Raw genomic sequence first — 14,651 nt, forward strand, 5'->3', positions numbered from 1 at the left:
GCTTCTGTTGCAATGTAAACCCAGTGTTAATGGGATTCAACTCAGTAGACCCAGGATTAGAGAATTTGGGGCTGAGTATCTACACTGGTAAAGTCTAGATTAAGACTTTTCTACCCTGGGCTCGAAGTCAGGGCTCTGGCATCCACAGTGCAGCGTGAAAAGTTCACCATTGACCCTAGTCATTCCTAGTACTCTTAGTAAAATCCATTTTGCTGGCCTCACACCAGAGATTCACCAAAATCTGGCTGTGGTCCAGCCACATTTTGGTGAATTTCTGGTGGGGGGGCCAGCAAAACAGCCATGAAGCAGAGACCTTTGCAAAGGGCATCTTCTGTTCAGTCTCCATTACAAACACAGAAGCTTCTCTGAAGGTGTGTTTGCAGCTCTGCGGTCAGAAAACAATGGAAGGGTTAAACTCTGACTGAGTGCTGCATTACAATAAGGGGCTTGCTTTTGTTTTCCTGGAGTCAATTGGCAATTCTTGAGATAGAGAGGACAAAGGAAGTTGGCCCATAGGATTTGGCAGACTCCCAGGACCTGAGTCATGGGTGAGGGCTACATCTATACTGCAAAGCAATAGAGCTTGAAACCTGGGTCCCGGCTTGACTTGGGATCGAACCCTCCACTCATCGAAGGGTTCTAGGACCCTGGGTCTGAGCCCAAGTCTGAGGATATGTCTACACTACAATAAAACACCCGCAGCTGTCCTGTGTCAGCTGACTTGGGGTCCGGCTGGGGGCTATAAAGTTGCAGTATAGACATGCAGACAGGCTGGAGTCCCGCTGACAAGGGCCATTCACAGGTGTTCTATTGCAGTGTAGAGAGATTTGAGTGTTGGTGGAAGGGGTGTTTGGGCTCATTCAACTGTGGTAGTGTGTTATGGGTAGTATGGCCATGTCTCACTGCATGCACTGAGTCCGGGGCATTCGTGACCCTGAAGAAAGCATTCTGTCCTGAAGGTAACATGCTCAGCCAGTCAGGAAAAGGGCCATTTCCCACTACTGTCTTATACTGTGACCTTTGGCATTCCAAGCAGCATTAATGGACATAGAAGGAGAGGTGCTGCAGTGCTGGACCTTTCAGCATGAATGAGGGAATGCCAGCTGAGACCCCAGAAATGTAGTTACCATAATCTGTCAGAAAACAAATGTCTCTTCAAAATCAAATGGAAAATGGCAAGAGATGTAATTATGATGATATAAATATTGTTCATTTTATGGTTTCACAAAGATTCAAGGTGAAATGGTGTTGGGAGAAAAGAAGTTTAATAAAACATTTTAAGCATAGGTTAATAACCCGTTTTAAACTTCTGCACTGTAAAACTTATTCCTCCCAACACAATACTATTCCATCTGTCAACCGTGAACTTATTTTTCATGAAAACTTTAACACTGAAGTTGACTCATTAAAATGCCTTATTTATTTAGGGGAAATGAGCAGGTACATGAATATACTGAGCTTGTTTGGACAGAATTAGCCCACTGCACGCTGGGGTGGAAATCGAAAGTGCACGAGCATGTGGCCCACTGGGTATGTGGTACCGCTACCATGCATAGTGCACAGTAGCAGGCTCCATGTGGCCAGGTAGCGCACCGCACACTAGTGTGCTGTAGATTTACCCCCAGCTTGCCAAGCACAAACTCGCCATCTAGGCAAGCCCACAGACAGCACTGAAAAATTACAGGGCCAGAGTCTGCCACATTTACTCCATAACAGCCTCAATAGAACTGCGCGTTGAATAAGGTGCTACACTTAAGAATGATCATACTGGGTGGGACCAGTGGTCAATCTAACCCCAGTATCCTCTTTTCCAGTAGTGGCAGATGCCAGATGCTTCAAAGGAAATGAATAGAACAGGGCAATTATCAAGTGATCCATCCCCTGTCATCCCATTCCAGCTTCTGGCAAACAGAGGATTCAGGACACCCAGAGCACAGGGATGCGTTCCTGACCATCTTGGCTAATAGCCATTGATGGACCTATCCTCCACTGTGCATAAGACTGGTGGAGTCTGACACACAATATTTAGAACTCTGTCAATTTCACTAACTCTTCCCCCTCAGCCAACACTAGCCACACACACACACATCCCTCTCCTAGTTCTCTTTCTCCAAGAGGAAGAATGAAGAGATGTGCTTTGCTTTGAAAAGCAACAGCTTCAAGCTACTTTGGATGCAGGAGGGAGTACCTATGTAGAGAACCTATCTCAGAGAACATTCTGGCACAACCTCTTCTGACTGCAGTTGTGGCACAAGGCGAAGGGTGGTGTCTCAGGTAGGCCTCAGGCCAGCTAGAGCTCAAAAGGTCAAGCAGACCACCTTAAATTCCATCCAGTGAAACAAAAATCTAGTGTATATAAAACAGCATTAGTGTAATATGCTTACAGAGATATGAGTTTTAATAAGCAGGGTACTGAATTCTGTACCCTCTTCACTGTCTAGATTGATTTATGATGGAGCCCAATGTATAGCACATTGCAGTAACCTAATCTCAGAGACAAAAAGGTATGTGTAAGGGGATATACTGGTCCTTTCAGGCCAGAGGTGGAACTCACAGGGGCCAAGTTACTTGGACCCAGGAGTTCTGCAGGAGACAGAGGCTTGGAAATGACAGAAGCAGATGGTGAGAGCATGACTCCTGGTCCCAAGGTAACAGACAGTCTGGAAACATCCCAGGCTACTGTCTCTTTTTGGCCTGGGACCAGGAGACTTGTAGTGTCCTGTTCCACCCTTTCTCAGCCAACCATGACAAGTTCCAAGAAGGAGCGCACCATATAATCTACTTCTTCCCTCATAACAGGGAGAGACACCGGCAGGAAGAGAATTGCCTGCTAACCTTTCCTGGGGCAGGGAGAATGAGACTGAATTGTTTTTATGCTGTCTCCAAACAGTGGCAGAGCTCTGGGGAAAACGCACCCCACTAAAGACAGCTGGGGAGAAAAGGACTTTTTGTTGTGAAGGTTTGTTTTGTTTGAGATGCTTCTGAATGGAGCTAGGCAGAAGAACTCTAAAGGGCTAGCTGGAAGGAGTAGGCTCAGGGTTGCATTCTGCTATAGTATGGGTGAGTAGTAAGGTGTGCATCCAAAACAAATGATTTCAAGCTCTTGGCTATTCATAATAGAAAAAAATCACAGATGTTGCTGCCACTTGATCATCTAGTAGCAAGATTGCAATCGCTAAACAAGCAAATGCAGACACACACTCTCAGTCAAGAAGGCAAATATTATCCTTGCCATGTCCCCCAGTTGCTTCCCCTAACCAGCCAAAATCACTTCAGTCTGATACATATTGATATAGCCTTAGCCAGCTGGCTTTCGTCGATACCTCAACATAGACCAAATACTGTGTAAAACAGTAAGTGTTGCCTAGGTCAACTGCTAGCTAGAGCTACAGAGTGAGGTGTCACCGTACACACCACAACCTGACTGCTCACCATAAATATATATTCAGTAAAGAAGAGAGATGAGATGGAACCCCACTGAAGTGTACTCTTGGGGAAAAAGGAGAAATTGTCCACCATCACTATTAAAGAACACTTAGTAAGAAAGGAAAGGAGCTTACCAAAAGCAGCCCTGTCCATACTCATTGTGGCCCACAGTCAACAACAGCTCATTATCAGTGGTATCAACAGGGCCGCCGAGAGTGGGTTCGGGCCCCCAGCAAGGGCAGACCGGCTAAACAGGGCCGATGGTGGGGGGGAAGCCGGGCCTGGAATTTTTTCGGGCCCCACAGCAAGGGCGGACCGGCTAAATAGGGCCGACCGGGGTGGGGGATGGGGTGGGAAGCCGGGCCCCGGGCCCCCTTCCAGACTGCTGGGCCCCAGTAATTTGTACCGGCTTTCCCCCCCCCCCCCCCCCCCCCGCCCGTCGGCCCTGGGTATCAAACGTAGATGATTAGAACTGGATGAAATTTTTTTACTGCAGCTTTTTTTGGCAAAAAATGCAGATTCAGTGACACCAAAATGTTTGGCAAATTCATGCTGGTTTCAACAAATTATTGGTTTTGAAACCAAATCAAAATGCTAAAAAAAATCAAAATGTTTCATTATGTAATTTTTGAAACAAGACAGTTCAATTATTTGGTTCAAAATAAATCTCTGTTTTGAAATTTCCTTTAATTTTATTTTAAAGAAAATCAAAAATGTTAAAAAATACTGAATCTCAACAAAAACATTTCATTTGCCCCAAAACAATTTTATTTTTCAACTTTTCAATTAGTCACATATTTTGAAAACTTCTGGTTTTGGTCAGCCCCAAAACCCATTGACTTCAATGGGAACTGAAGATGGTCAGCTTCTCACGGGCTCCAACGCTTTTTGAAATTGCCAGTAAACCTAAATATCAGTTATTCACACAGCTCCATAGCTGATAGATTTAACAATATTGGCATGGACACCTGATCTTCATCCCTGAGCGAGAGGAGACCATTTACCATTACAACAGCCTTTAGGGTCATACCAAAGGCACTCATAATGCAAACATAAAATAAAATTGAAGCAAACAGTTCACGTCTCCCCAAGAACTTTAACTCTGGCTCTATATCATTGCTGCCAAAATAACCAAAGAGCTGGAAACAATCTTCTTAAGCAACAAACATCTTTACAAAGGGTAATTCCAAAAAAATAAAAGATGATATAATTGAACTATTTGACTCTTGTTGATAGACTAGCAGTAACATTCAAAAAAAAAGTCCACCTACCTTAATTTGCTGCAGCAGTGGTAACTCTGGACTTAGTAAAACCATATAGTCTCTCACACACACAAAAAGATAAATTTTCATGCATCTCCACCAATGTTTGGTTATCATACTGTAAGATTAACATACGATGCACAGAGTGAAATCTTGGCCATTGCTGAAGCCAAAGGGAGTTTTGGACACAGAATTTCTTCCGTAGTGTTGGATCCTGTGAGTTGCTGACCATCCCCAGTTCCCACTGAAGTCAATGGAAATTTAGGGTGCTGCCACAGGGCACCTGGCCTCTGTGAGCAAAGCTGGGCCCTGCCATCCTGGTTCAGAGCAAGGGAAGCCAATACAACCACTTAACGGGGGCTGGGCTACACCTGGGCCTGTAAAAGGCAGGAAATGAGAAGTGAAGGAAAGGGTGATTAAAATAAGTTGTGCCTAGGGAATGGAAACCCACCATGGAGTAGAGCTACCTCTGGTGGTGAGTCCCTGGAGCAAGGGGACAGATGCTCAAGGAAGCAGCCGTGGGACTAAAACTGGGACGTTCCTAGGAGCAGGAGTGCCAGAGACCCCTGGGAGGGGTGGCCCTGAAGCCTGAGAGAAAAGAAGTGAGTTAAAAGACTGTTAAAAGACAGGTAAATAAACCAACAGAAGAACACAATCTTAAAGGAGACTGGGTATGGAAGTGTGAGCTTCGAAGCCAGGGAGAAGTCCTGCCCTGGGATAGGTACTCAGGAAGTGGCCTGCTAGCTTCCATGTGATGTGTGGGATTATGAATCCCTTAAGGTCGGGGCAAAAATGACATTGGTTTATGAAAACTTTAACAAAAAAATGATTCATCTAAATAAGTTTCATCTTATAAGCAAGATCTAACAGATGGACAGAGTGAAATGTGAATGAGCGCTTGGGGACACAGTGAAGATTATTGGACAATCTCAGTTGTGCACTCTGTATTATTTAGGTTTGTGGTTTTTGTTTGTTTTGAGAAAATTTCAACTTTTTCTTAAAGATGGTGTCCTTTTTACCAATTGCTTAAATACAGGCAACCATAACATCTTAAACAAGCTTTTGCCTGAGAATTTCCTCTGGTTTCACAAAAAATATTTAAGGCACAGGAATTTGTGTAGAGCTTCTATGGACTCTCCTTCTCCCTGTGCTGCTTTCCTTCGTCTTTCTCTGTGGGTTCCTCCTCTAGTCTCCCCTTCCTACTGAAGTGGAATCTGGAGGGCAATGGATGTAAGGAATATTTGGGGAATTGTGTTTAGACATATATGTATATAGCCATTCCTTTCTTTCCCAGCTGCCCTCCTCCCTTCTGTGCCATTCCTTCTCTTGCTCTATGACAGATTCAAGCTCCCTACTCTTCATGACACTCTTTCCTTCCTGCTTGCCCCCACCCTGACCATATTTTTTCTATGTGGGATTCCCTGTATGCAGCTTCCCTTTTGTGGCCATCTGGGCCAGGGTCATAAGATGTTTATCAGTTCTGTGAAGTCCATAGTGTATGTGAAAACTGCTTTTAATAATTAAATTATTCTCGTAAGCCCCTCACTATTCCCCAAGTAGTCAAAGGCAGCAGTCCTTGCCAAGACCAGCACATCTAGGCCAAGTCATTTTGAAATTATGACAACTGGAGCGTGGGAAATAGGAAAATACTGAAGAAGTGAGATTCCAAGCTTAGAAGAATTCCCAGCCTGAAATAATGCTGACACAGTCTTTGTGTCAGCAAACTTTTTGTGTCTCAGCTTCACACCACCAGTGTCTCTATGGTTCTTGCTTCTGCTGTCTCAGGCTCTAGCATTCGTTCTATTTTTTCTTTTCTTTTTTTGCCATTTTCTTAAAACATAAAAACTATGTTACCACAATGTTTAGTTTGCATATTTACAATTTAAGCCTGTAAATCTAAGGTTAAGGTGCTCACAGCAGTTTTAATTTGCTGACATTGTACATCATAGAATCATAGACTATCAGGGTTGGAAGAGACCTGAGGAGGTCATCTAGTCCAACCCCCTGCTTAAAGCAGGACCAACACAAACTATGTGCGGTGTGTGATTACTAAATAATATTGGCTGTTTAAATGTATATTTTAGTATATATAGTAAAAGTCTCTGACAAATTCAGTGGATATGGTCATACCAAGGAATTCTGTGCAGGCTTGCAGGACCTGACAGTTCTAGTCACAGCTCATGATCTTGTTCTCTGTATCTGTCTTGCTTGGTCTTCCAGGTGGGTTGTTGAAATGTTTTCCAGTAAAAATGACTTTTTGTGAGCTTGAACTCATGTTTTCCAGTTACAGGAATAGGAAAGAAGCCGATCTGGAAGTGAAAGCATGGAATTAAGGCATTTGGCGTACGTTGGTGGTGTGCCTTTTACTCTTTGCACAGTAAGCAGGATAGCCTAAGTGCTATGGTAATACAAATAAATAAATAAAACACTAATACAGTAATCACAAAGGCATGGTGCGGTTCAAATAACCATGTTTTGTGTATATTCAGCACGTGCATGGCCTTGCTACATATACGCACTGCTGTGCTGAGTTCTGGTGGCTTCTAAAACATAGAACACGGGGAGTGCTGCTAGGGGGCTCACTATCAAATTCATATACACTACAGTTGGATCAGCATTCATCCAGGCTAAGAGCATCTGTGTTCCTGGTGAAAATCTAGACTTTTAATATCCACATTGAGCTGCATGAGACCTGCCACCTCGGGGGTGCACTTGATGGTTTTACTACTAAATGAACAGCAGAACATATTTTCATTGTATGTCATTTCAATCTATGTTCCTGATCTAAAATTGTGTCAGATGACAGAGCTTCATTTTATCCTCACTGACGCACAGGAAACTCATACAGGTTCATTTATGTCTAACTCACTTCAGCTTGTCAAGGAAATACATGTTCCAAACAACCTATACAGCAGCTTCCAGTTTAGTGCTGTTGAAGTCGATGAAACATGGTGACCTGCACTGCGGGGTTATGTGACATTTTGCTGAGAAATCAAGGAAGTCTTCACTTCGATGCTATGTCTTCTGCAGGGACACACAGGCTGTCCAAGAAACAGCCTTTCCCCTCCACTTTATCAATGACCTGCTTTTCTTTTTGCTTGTAACTTCGTTTCTTCCTCCCCCCGATGCTCTGAAACACGCACTCTGTGAAGCAAGAGAAAGCTGGCGAATGGCAATGCAAACAACCAGATCTGCTGTTAAAGGGAAATTCTAATTACTAGTTCCTAGCAGTTATACATGCCGCATGTATTTAGGGAATGGGACTGTTGTCTTTGTCAGAGGGGGGCTGCCGTTGTAACAATATTGCAGTGTACTGCTGAGCCATGATGGAGAGCTGGACTGAGAGAATCTATCTCCCCCTTTCCAAACAATGGTAATTGGAGTTTGTAAGGAACATCCTAGTTTTTAAAAAAGCTTGGGATAATTTAGCAGTCGTTAAAATTACTAATGTAACGCTCCCTCACAACTTGAGATCATCTCTGATTTCCCGTGCTTTCAAATGGAATCAGAATGACTTCAGTCTTCCCGTACAATGCCAGACCGTTCAGATGTAGGCTTCTGGTCTGAGTGGTTTTGTTATTATATTTTACACTTAATTTTTTTTAAAGACACTCACTCTGTGCTAATAGATACGATGACTGGAACAGCCTTCTCATTACACTGTTGTTTTTCTTTTTAGCCATTCTGTTGTCAGCCACTAGAGGATGCACATAAGTCACATGATCTAGGCTTTCCTCCTCAGAAACTGAGAGCATCACAGTTCTGTTTAGCTGTTCTTTTGGCTACCATTTAGAGGGGTGGAGGGAGAAGAGCTCTATTTAATATGGTTCTTCTAGGCTGTAATACACTGATACTCAGCCTGAGATTCTTGAATTGCAAGTGGTTCTTTAATGTGTCTCCTGCAGCTCTTTGCAGCACATGATATTAAAACACTGTTTGCCTTAAATATTAACCAATCAGGATGCTTTTACTATGTTATAAACCAACTGTAGTTGATAAAATAATACTTGGTCAGTCATTTTGCTGTAAAAATAATATATAACATTTCCCCTGTCATACTGTTTAAATATGAATATATAGTACTATAGTAAATGAAACAATGAATTTACACTACTGTGGCTCTTTAGGTAATGCTGATAGCTCATTTGGCTCCTGAACCACTGAGGTCTGAGGTTTCAGCCGTATTAGTCTGTATCAGCAAAAAACGAAGAGTACTTGTGGCACCTTAGAGACTAACAAATTTATTTGAGCATAAGCTTTCGTGGGCTAAAACCCACTTCATCAGATGCATGCAGTGGAAAATACAGTAGGAAGATATATATATATATACACACACACACACAGAGAACATGAAAAAATGGGTGTTGCCATACCAACTATAACGAGATTAATTAAGGTGGACTATTATCAGCAGGAGAAAAAAAACGTTTGTAGTGATAATCAGGATGGCCCATTTCCAACAGTTGACAAGAAGGTGTGAGTAACAGTAGGGGAAAAATTAGCAAGGGGAAATAGTTTTTACTTTGTGTAATGACCCATCCACTCCCAGTCTTTATTCAAGCCATGATTTATGTGTAGTGCTGGGGAGGAGCCAGTCGTTGTGGTACATGTAGGTACCAATGACATAGGGGAGGGTAGGAGAGACGTCCTGGAGGCCAAATTTAGGCTGCTAGAGAAGAGACTGAAATCCAGAACCTCTATGGTGGCATTTTCAGAAATGCTCCCAGTTCCATGTGCAGGGCCAGGTAGGTAGGCAGGCAGAGCTTCAGAGTCTCAATGCGTGGATGAGACGATGGTGTAGAGAGGAGGGGTTTAGATTTATTAGGAACTGGGGAAACTTTTGGGATGGGGGAGCCTATTCGGGAGGGATGGGCTCCACCTAAACCAAAGTGGAACCAGACTGCTGGCACTTAACATTAAAAAGGTTGCAGAGCAGTTTAAAACTAAGAGATGGGGGAAAGCCGATTACTGCAGAGGAGCACGTCGATCGGACAGAGACTTCTTTTAGAGGAGAGTCTATTGATAGAGGTTCTCTTTAGTCAGGAGGAGAGGATGGAAGAGGATAAAGTAGGGGCCAGATTAGACAAGAAACATTCACATAAAAAAGAATCTGACACATCAGAAAAGGGCAGACAAATAAACAGTGACAAGTTTTTAAAGTGCTTGTACACAAATGCTAGAAGTCTAAATAATAAGATGGGTGAACTAGAGTGCCTCTTGTTAAAGGAGGATATTGATAGGCATCACAGAAACCTGGTGGAGTGAGGACAACCAATGAGACACAATCATTCCGGGGTACAAAATATATCGGAAGGGCAGAACAGGTCGGGGGGTGGGGAGTGGCACTATATGTGAAAGAAAATGTAGAATGAAGTAAAAATCTTAAGTGAATCCACATGTTCCATAGAATCTCTATGGGTAGAAATTTCATGCTCTAGTAAGAATATAACACTAGGGATCTATTATCGACCATCTGACCAGGACAGCGATAGTGACGATGAAATGCTAAGGGAGATTAGAGAGGCTATCAAAATTAAGAACTCAATAATAGTGGGGGATTTCAATTATCCCCATATTGACTGGGAACACGTCACTTCACGACGAAATGCAGAGACAAAATTTCTTGATACTTTAAATGACTGCTTCTTGGAGCAGCTGGTACAGGAACTCACAAGGGGAGCGGCAATTCTCAATTTAGTCCTGAGTGGAGCACAGGATCTGGTCCAAGAGGTAACTATAACAGGACCGCTTGGAAATAGTGACCATAATATAACATTTAACATCCCTGAGGTGGGAAGAACACCTCAACGGCCCAACACTGTGGCACTTAATTTCAGAAAGGGGAACTATGCAAAAATGAGGGTGTTAGTTAAACAGAAATTAAAAGGTACAGTGACTAGAGTATCAGAGGGTAGCCATGTTAGTCTGTATCTACAAAAACAACAAGGAATCTGGTAGCACTTTAAAGACTAACAGATTTATTTGGGCATAAGCTTTCATGGGTAAAAACCTCACTTCTTCAGATGCAGTGACTAGAGTGAAATCCCTGCAAGCTGCATGGACACTTTTCAAAGACACCATAATAGAGGCCCAACTTAAATGTATACCCCAAATTAAAAAACACAGTAAAAGAACTAAAAAAGAGCCACCGTGGCTTAACAACCATGTAAAAGAAGCAGTGGGAGATAAAAAAGCATCTTTTAAAAAGTGGAAGTCAAATCCTAGTGAGGTAAATAGAAAGGAGCATAAACACTGCCAAATTAAGTGTAAAAATGTAATAAGAAATGCCAAAAAGGAGTTTGAAGAACAGCTAGCCAGAAACTCAAAAGCTAATAACAAAATGTTTTTTAAGTACATCAGAAGCAGGAAGCCTGCTAAACAACCAGTGGGGCCACTGGACAATCGAGATACAAAAGGAGCACTTAAAGATGATAAAGTCATTGCGGAGAAACTAAATGAATTTTTTTGCTTCAGTCTTCATGGCTGAGGATGTTAGGGAGATTCCCAAACTGGCTTTTGTAGGTGACAAATCTGAGGAATTGTCACAGATTGAGGTGTCACTAGAGGAGATTTTGGAATTAATTGATAAACTTAACAGTAACAAGTCACCGGGACCAGATGGCATTCACACAAGAGTTCTGAAAGAACTCAAATGTGAAATTGCAGAACTACTAACTATGGTTTGTAACCTGTCCTTTAAATCAGCTTCTGTACCCAATGACTGGAAGATAGCTAATGTGATGCCAATATTTAAAAAGGGCTCTAGAGGTGATACCGGCAATTACAGACCGGTAAGTTTAACATCAGTACCGGGCAAATTAGTTGAAACAATCATAAAGAATAAAATTGTCAGACACATAGAAGAACATAAATTGTTGGGCAAAAGTCAACATGGTTTCTGTAAAGGGAAATTGTGTCTTACTAATCTATTAGAGTTCTTTGAAGGGGTCAGCAAACATGTGGACAAGGGGGATCCAGTGGACACAGTGTACTTAGATTTCCAGAAAGCCTTTGACAAGGTTCCTCACCAAAGGCTCTTACATAAATTAAATTGTCATGGGATAAGAGGGAAGATCCTTTCATGGATTGAGAACTGGTTAAGAGACAGGGAACAAAGGGTGGGAATAAATGGTAAATTTTCAGAATGGAGGTGGTAACTAGTGGTGTTCCCCAAGGGTCAGTCCTAGGACCAATCCTATTCAACTTATTCATAAATGATCTGGAGAAAGGGGTAAAAAGTGAGGTGGCAAAGTTTGCAGATGATACTAAACTGCTCAAGATAGTTAAGACCAAAGCAGACTGAAGAACTTCAAAAAGATCTCACAAAACTAAGTGATTGGGCAACAAAATGGCAAATGAAATTTAATGTGGATAAATGTAAAGTAATGCACATTGAGAAAAATAACCCCAACTATATATACAATATGATGGGGGCTAATTTAGCAGCCTACAACTAATCAGGAAAAATATCTTGGAGTCATCGTGGATAGTTCTCTGAAGATGTCCACGCAGTGTGCAGTGGCAGTCAAAAAAGCAAACAGGATGTTAGGAATCATTAAAAAGGGGATAGAAAATAAGACGGAGAATATCTTATTGCCCTTATATAAATCCATGGTACGCCCACATCCAGGGGTGGCTCTATGTATTTTGCTGCCTCAAGCACGGCAGTCAGGCAGCCTTCGGCAGCACGCCTGCGGGAGGTCCGCTGGTAATGCAGATTCGGTGGCATGCCTGCGGGAGGTCCGCAAGTCCTGCGCCTTCGGCGTACCCACCGCCAAATTGCCGCTGAAATTGCGGGACCGGCAGACCTCCCGCAGGCATGCAGCCAAAGGCCGCCTGACTGCCGCCCTCATGGCGACCAGCAGGCCGCCCTCTGTGGCTTGCCGCCCCAGGCATGCGCTTGGTGCCTGGAGCCGCCCCTACCCACATCTTAAATACTGTATACAGATGTGGTCTCCTCATCTCAAAAAATATATACTGGCATTAGAAAAGGTTCAGAGAAGGGCAACTAAAATTATTAAGGGTTTGGAACAGGTCCCATATGAGGAGAGATTAAAGTGGCTAGGACTTTTCAGCTTGGAAAAGAGGCAGGGCCGGTGCAAGGAAGTTTTGCGCCCTAGGCGAAACTTCCACCTTGCGCCGTCCCCCCCCCCGAGCCCTGCGGCAGCTCCCCCCCCGTGGCAACTCCCCACCCCCAGGGAGCCGTGCAGCAGCTCCCCACCCCAGCTCACCTCTGCTCCGACTCCTCCCTGAGCACGCCGCACCCGCTCTAATTCTCCTCCCCTCCCAGGCTTGCGGCATCAAACAGCTGATTGGTGCCGCAAGCCTGGGAGGCGGGAGAAGTGGAGCAGCGACGGCGTGCTCGGGGAGGGGGTGTAGCAGAGATGAGCTGGGGTGGGGAGCCCTGGGGTGGGGAGCCCTGGGGCAGCTCCCCCCCCCGCCCTGAGGCACCCCTGCGGCAGCTCCCCACTCCTCTGGCCCGGGGAGCCGTGCAGCAGCTCCCCACACCAGCTCACCTCTGCTCCGCCTCCTCCCCGAGCACGCCGCCCCCGCTCTAATTCTCCTCCCCTCCCAGGCTTGCGGTGGCAAACAGCTGATTGGCGCTGCAAGCCTGGAAGGCGGGAGAAGTGGAGTGGCTACCGTGCGCTCAGGGAGGGGGCATAGGTAAAAATAAAATTGTAAAAAATAAATTGGGGGCACCGCTTTTTCATGCCCCCAAAACGGCGCCCTAGGCAACTGCCTAGTTTGCCTTAATGGTAGCACCGGCCCTGAAAAGAGGAGACTAAGGGGGGATATGATAGAGGTATATAAAATCATGAGTGATGTGGATAAAGTGAATAAGGAAAAGTTATTTACTTGTTCCCATAATATAAGAACTAGGGGCCACCAAATGAAATTAATGGGCAGCGGGTTTAAAACAAATTAAAGGAAGTTTTTCACACAGCGCACAGTCAACTTGTGGAATTCCTTGCCTGAGGAGGTTGTGAAGGCTAGGACTATAACAGGGTTTAAAAGAGAACTGGATAAATTCATGGAGGTTAAGTCCATTAATGGCTATTAGTCAGGATGGGTAAGGAATGGTGTCCCTAACCTCTGTTCGTCAGAGGGTGGTGATGGATGGCAGGAGAGAGATCACTTGATCATTACCAGTTAGGTTCACTCCCTCTGGGGCACCTGGCATTGGCCACAGGCGGTAGACAGGATACTGGGCTGGATGGACCTTTGGTCTGACCCAGTACAGCCATTCTTATGTTCTTTGGTCTAATGCCCCATAATTTCCCACAGCTGTGAAAATTTAAATTAATAAAAATAGAAAAATGCTTAAAATGCATTGAAATTATAAAAGTTGAATTCTGCCAAGTCTATTTATAGCATAAAAGGCAGTTAAAACTACATACATACATTACTAATGCTGCTGTTCGGTGTAAGTAAGTGCTGTAGTTGCCACAAGGATGTTATGTAAGCATATCTTGTTGTGAGCCACCTCTCTTTCTGTTCAAATCGCTGTATGAACAGTTAGTCCACAAAATGAAAATGGGTGAGACTCCCTGGATTCTGTATTCCATTCTGTATACTTCTTAAAATGCTCTGTAGAGAGTCTCAAGGACTAAAATAACAGCTCTTATGTATTAACTAGTGACGATGAAGCAGAGATTCCCTTCTTAATCATCTGACCAAATTCATCCCTGGTGTAACTCCACTAAAGGCAATTATTTTTCATGCCATCTTGACAAATCTTTCTCCCACACCTTGGCCCATCACGATTAGCCAGTAAACTGCTCACGCCTCAAACAAATGTTCCTGGATTTTAGGCTGTTTTATTTAGTGAGTGTATTTGATGGTGCTTTTTTCTATCTTGTCAGGGCTAGTTATAGTCTACTTTCTTTCAGGGCTTCCACAAGCTTAAACTTTTAGGTGACTGAAAATGATGTCCTTAACTGCTCCCAAAACAAAACATGTAAG

This window comes from Trachemys scripta, chromosome 3 (assembly GCF_013100865.1).
Source record: "Trachemys scripta elegans isolate TJP31775 chromosome 3, CAS_Tse_1.0, whole genome shotgun sequence".
Lineage (NCBI taxonomy): Eukaryota > Metazoa > Chordata > Testudines > Emydidae > Trachemys > Trachemys scripta.